The sequence below is a fragment of the Drosophila obscura genome, unplaced genomic scaffold, assembly GCF_018151105.1.
Source record: "Drosophila obscura isolate BZ-5 IFL unplaced genomic scaffold, ASM1815110v1 contig_75, whole genome shotgun sequence".
Lineage (NCBI taxonomy): Eukaryota > Metazoa > Arthropoda > Insecta > Diptera > Drosophilidae > Drosophila > Drosophila obscura.
The window spans coordinates 1,561,306-1,567,269 of record NW_024542867.1 but is presented as its reverse complement, the minus strand read 5'-3'; positions in this window follow the sequence as shown (position 1 = coordinate 1,567,269).

The window sequence follows — 5,964 nt, the reverse complement described above, 5'->3', positions numbered from 1 at the left end:
TGTTGCGTGCGCTTGCGCTACGGCGTGAGCAGCGTTCCATGCTCGGTGATGTGGGGGGGTGGGAGTTCGGCTCTCTTTGGTGTCGTTGCTCTTAATTTCTTTCTCTTCGCTCGCGGTGGTGGTTCCTGCGCTGGTTCTGGTGGGCTGGTACCTATGCTGGTTCCGATGTGCGGGTTCCGATGTGCTGGTTCCCATGCTGGTTCCGATGTACTGGTTCTAAACCGGTTCCGGTCAGGGTGAGGCTTCTGGTCCCTCAATAAAGGATAGGCGCTATATTTAAACTTGTATGGCTATTTAATATGGACGACTTAGAACTAAAAATAATGAAAATATTGGCTATTTAATATGGATGGCTTAGAACTAAAAAGAATGAAAAAAATATATAACTAATTTTACAAGATGACGTGTGGGTGAGGTAGGTGGGGAGCTGAGACCCGTGATGGAATGAGGTAGGTGGTGGTGGTTGGGAAGGGTACCTTCACAAGGTCACAAAAATACGAACACTAATATACAAAAAACTAATACAGCCCATTCTCACATACGGACATGTGGCATGGATTAACTTACCATCCATCCAAATGGAAAAAATCCGATTTCACGAGAGAAAAATTTTAAGACGTGCCTATCACCCCATTCCCGGTGAAGTGAATAATAAAACAATAGCAAATATAAAACTGTATAAACTAGCAAAAATAAAAAGAATAGATAAAAATAGCCTTCGAAAACACAAAAAAATTTATACTCACAAATATAGACAACAAAAATCCCTTAATATCTAAGAGCGTATCACAGGTGGAGCCACCCCTTAATAACTCATTATATCTGCTAACAATTAAGCATATTAAAATACTTACAGAAATAGGCATAATATACGATAATAATGAAAATTTGATTTACTATCACAGACGAAGGAATCAACTAGATCCAAATAACCTAAAATACAACATAGCTCAATAACACTACTCGACAAAATCGAACTTTTTTTTTCCTCAAGGATCCAAACCGACTTTTTCTGATAGATATGGGGCTTTAAAATTTTTTAAAGAATTATGGTTTTTTTTCTATGGCAGAACTTTTTTTTGAAGAATTTTTGAAGTCTGGTATTTTTTTTTTAGCTTTTTTCAGAGGTAGCGCTTGTTTTTTTCACTAACTCTAGTATCTTACGTCTGGTTGTAAAGAACTTTGCTATTTTGAAAAAATAATTGAAACAGCTAGAAGTTGATGCCAAACACTTGGATTTCAGCTACCGTCCGGGATATAAAGCATTGAAATGCAAAAATGATGATTTTTGTGGGGTATTTTTTACGAAATTTTGACTTTAAAAACTCAAGAAAAGTCGAAAAAAAATTATATCTTGTGTCCTCTATTTTTTTTGTGTATAGGTGCGTTAATTTGGCGTCGTTTAAGGTATCGCTCATTAAAATCTATGGAGCTAAAATTCGTTAACCAAACCTAAAATATGGAAAAAAGGAACAAAAAATACCTTTTGGAACGTTGCGAGCCCAACTGCCCATTGGGAACAAAGGAGCGCGATCAGGTACCAAATGTACAACCCTTGTTCGTTTGCTTTGTTCCCAATTGGCAGTTGGGCCCGCCGCCTTCAAAAAGGTATTTTTTGTTCATTTTTTCCATATTTTATTTTTTTTTTTTTTTCCAAACAAGCGCTACCTCTGAAAAAAGCTTAAAAAAAATACCAGTTTTCAAAAATTCTTTAAAAAAAAGTTCTGCCATAGAAAAAAAAAAATTATCATCAAACCATTTCTAAGCCCCAAATCTTTAAGAAAAAGTTCGTTTTGTTCCTTGAGGAAAAATCGTGTTGACTAGTGTCACTCTCTCTATCACCTAACTCTCAATAACTGTTCTTTCGCTCTCGCTCTTGTAACTTTTTGTGCAGTAACGCTCTCACTTATAAGCTGTTGCTGCAACCACTCTCCTCTCTCATCTTTTACCGATTTCGCTTTAAGCATTGCTCTAAGCATTTGCTCTGCACAGTGGTGGAAAACGACATGCGTTCGTTCATGAGGCAGATGCGGAGTGGCTTCAAAGAGCTGATCGTATGCTTTAAACAGCAATATGATCGGCTCTTGGCCATGAACACTGTAGTGGCGCTGGTAGTTGCAGCTGAACAGAAATAATTAAGCGCAGTGAATGATATTATCGCATGCGATAAAATTGGATAAATTATGCTGGCAGAATCACGCTGCATAATTTCAGGCAAAGCAAAGCTTAGCTTTCAAACCAGCTTAGTGGGCGAAGCTTTCGTTAAATGACAGTTGTCAAAAAAAGCTTTTTAGAACATAGTTTAGCTCTTCCTATCGCATTTAGACGGCTCGATCCCCAGAAAAATTCTTCTTTTCGTATATGGGCTAATCCGAAAATTTTTAAACCAAAGGCAGAAATTTAAAGTTGTCCAAAATCCAAATGTTTGTTAATGGAATAATAGGATACATATTCAAGCTTCAAAAGATATGAGCAATATGGTTTTACGGTGGTTTGTTGGTTCTTGGCTGAGGCTAACCTCTTGCTTTCAAGTATTCTTGTAAAAAGAAGGATATTTTCCATGGTCAAAAAAGTGGGCAAAACAGTCTTTACAGTATTTAGCGCTTGGCCAATCTTAAAACTTGTTTCATTTTCTATTATTTAAGATACAAATCATATTTGTAAATTATCTAATATGTATGAAAAAATTTGAACTAAAAATGGGCACACTGTGTGTAACGTCCGTAACGGAAAAAAGGGTTTTTTTTATTTTAACAGAATGAATTTGAACAATTTTGTTTTCCAAACAAGCTTTATAAACAGAGTCTTTTATGCACTTTAATCTAATGAAAAAATAAAATACCTTTATTACACATTATTTTGAAAAATACTAATGGCAAAGTATGTAACGTCCGTAACGGCATGAACATTAAAAAATTGTATTTTAATATTATGAGGTGAAAGTAGGTGTTTATAATGGATTTCACCTGCTGAATATGAATCTGGGCTTCAAATTCGTCTAGGTTGCCGAGAATCCGAAAAACTTAACCTCAAAGTAACAAAAAGTGTGTTTAAATAACATGCGATCCCCCAATCTGCAATGCTCGGTGTACCCATGCTTGCACATGTAAATAACCGTTTGAAAGCTGCATCTGTTTTTAGAATTATCAGCTTTGAGTTTTCGTGAACATATTGCAAGCGAACAAGGCTGTACCCCAAGGGGGTCAGACAAGCACAGCTTAAATTAAGATGAAATGAAAATTCTTCTCAAATCTAAAATGATTCCTAAAAATTAATAATAAGTAATTAATTACAATGTTGTAACCCCCACAACCCCCCTGCAAATATTCGGTGGTACACCCATGCATGCAATGTTTACTTACTGCATTTTCCGTTAGAAAGCTTTTAGAAGTTCTTGCTTTGATCTCATAGTTTTGCCAAACTCATTTCAATTATAAACGTGCGTGGTGACAAGTATACAATATTCGTATTTAAAATGAGTTCAAATGCAGACAGAGCAAAAAAATTTCGCGCAGATTTAAAAAATAATAATGAAAAACTTTTGGAGTATAAAATTAAAGAGGCAGAAAGAAAGCGAGCATATCGTAAAAAAATAAAAGAGCAGTTAAATAATAGTGTGTCACTGGCAAAAAAAACATAAAACCGAGAATAGACAACACGTGGCCAAATTTAGAGAGGCACATAAGCAAAAGGCAACAGCAAAAGCAAACAATGACGAGCCTTATAATTCCGCCCAGACTTTGGCCAAAGCTGTGAAAAGGGTGGATATTGCGCTACCAAAAAGTATCAATATCAGAAACGCGCAGTCCTAAAGGTGCTGATAAAAAAATACCTTGGCAAAGACAAAAAACAAAGTGCACCACAAACAAAAAGTGATGATGATGTCAATCTAATTCAAGAGTATTACAAACGCGATGAGATTTCGGTGCAATCTGCTTGTAGAAAAGCAACAATATTAGCTGGAGCTAATCAGCTTCCAGTTTCCAAGCGATATATGCTACTCACTGTGATTCAGGCGTATGACCTGTTTCAACATGAGTTTCCGGATAGACATATTTCTCGAACCAAGTTCTACGAAAACCGTCCAATATCAGTTGAGCTGACTGAAAAAATACCTCATTTCATGTGCGTGTTTCAATATCACGCAAACATAGCTTTCTTATTAGAAAGTTTTGTTAAAATAGTTCCAACGTTTCCATCAAACTTTGATAATTTTTTAAAGGAAACTTACTGTAACGTTGACAGTGAAATCTGTATGACCAGCGAGTGTGAAAAATGTGTGATTAACATTGTAGATATTGTACCATTGCTGTATGTTAATCGCATGGACAAAACTGCCGCTTGGAAGCATTGGAGAATGGTAAACAACAGGATGGTACTATGCAACACCGAAGGATCGGTAAAAGAATTAATGTATGAGCTTACGGCAAAGCTTCCTGCCTTTAAGCTGCATTCATACAATAAACGTTCGCAGCAAAGCTATTTTAATGCCTCAAAGATGCAAATACAACCTAATGATTTAATATTGCAAGTTGATATTGCAGAAAGTTACAGAATTTTGTCGCAAAATGAGATTCAATCTGCTCATTTCAGTTACTCACAAGTATCTTTGTTTACATGCGCTGCTTGGTTCAACAATTGCGCCAAGTCCTATTGCATTTTAAGTGATGAGCTGTCGCACAATAAAAATTCTTTTTACTGCTTTATTAAATTATTAATTAAAAAAATCAGAAAGCTTCATTCTTTCAATAGAATGCAAATATTTTCTGATGGCTGCAGAAGTCAATTTAAAAATAAGTACATTTTGAGAAACATTCCACAATTCGTAAAAGAATTTGATGTGAGTTGTTTCGAATGGAATTTTTTCGCTACTTCTCATGGAAAAGGAGCGGTGGATGGTGTTGGCGCAGTTGTTAAGCGAAAAGTTTGGCAACTAGTAAAAGCCCAAAATCTTATTTTAAAAAATGCTTTAGATTTTCACAAATTAGCGAAAAAAAATATTAGTGGCGTTTCCCTAATTTACGTTGGCAAAAGTTATGTCAAAACTACATCTGAAAAAATATCAAAAACATGGATAAATTAAAAAAAAAACTCCATCTATTAATTCATATCATTATTTTTCTGCTTATTGCAATGACAATACTTTAAAAGTAGCTCGAACAGCTGGATCTAAACAGTATAAAATACCATGTTAAAATAATACTCTGTAATACATATAAGAGTAATGAAATATTGTATAATTATTTTGTAGGTAATAATTAAATAAAAACAAGGTTAAAAAGCTGTTTAAATACATGAATATTTTTTATTTACAAAATTTGACTTGATGGAAAAAGAGTAACGTCCGTAACGTAACGTCCGTAACAGACAAAAATTACGATTTCTTTTCAACGGGACTACTTATGCTTATTTTCTTTGCTGGATTAATATGGTCTTATATTCCACTTAATTTGTTGTATGTGAACTTTTTTGGTTTATTATGAAAAATTCGCTAAAAAATGTGCAAATGCATGCAGCCTCAAAGTCAACTTCCATTTTTTGCAACGTCCGTAACGAAACTTTAAGCAAGCATAATTTTTTTTCAAAAACAGTAAACCTTTTATTATAAACTAAGTTTAAAAGAACGGGCAAAGAACTGTATTTCGTAAAAATTTCATTAAAATATTACAATGTGAACGCCAGCTGTGTCAATTTGAACAAGTAAGTTTGCGTACGAATGTAACGTCCGTAACGCAGGATTAGTCCATATCCAAAATTCGGATCGGTTCGTGACCCGTTCAGTGATTTAGTGAGCCTAATTTTCCAAATGCCACGCCATTCCAAAAATTTTTAACGTGGGCCGATTGCAGTGATCTTGCAGTGAATTGTAAATTTAACCTGGCCTAAATGCGAGACTCTCAAGAAAAGAGTGCTGAGCTTACTACGCAACCCTCTAGCATTCTGGTAGGGAACTAAAGAGGAAGT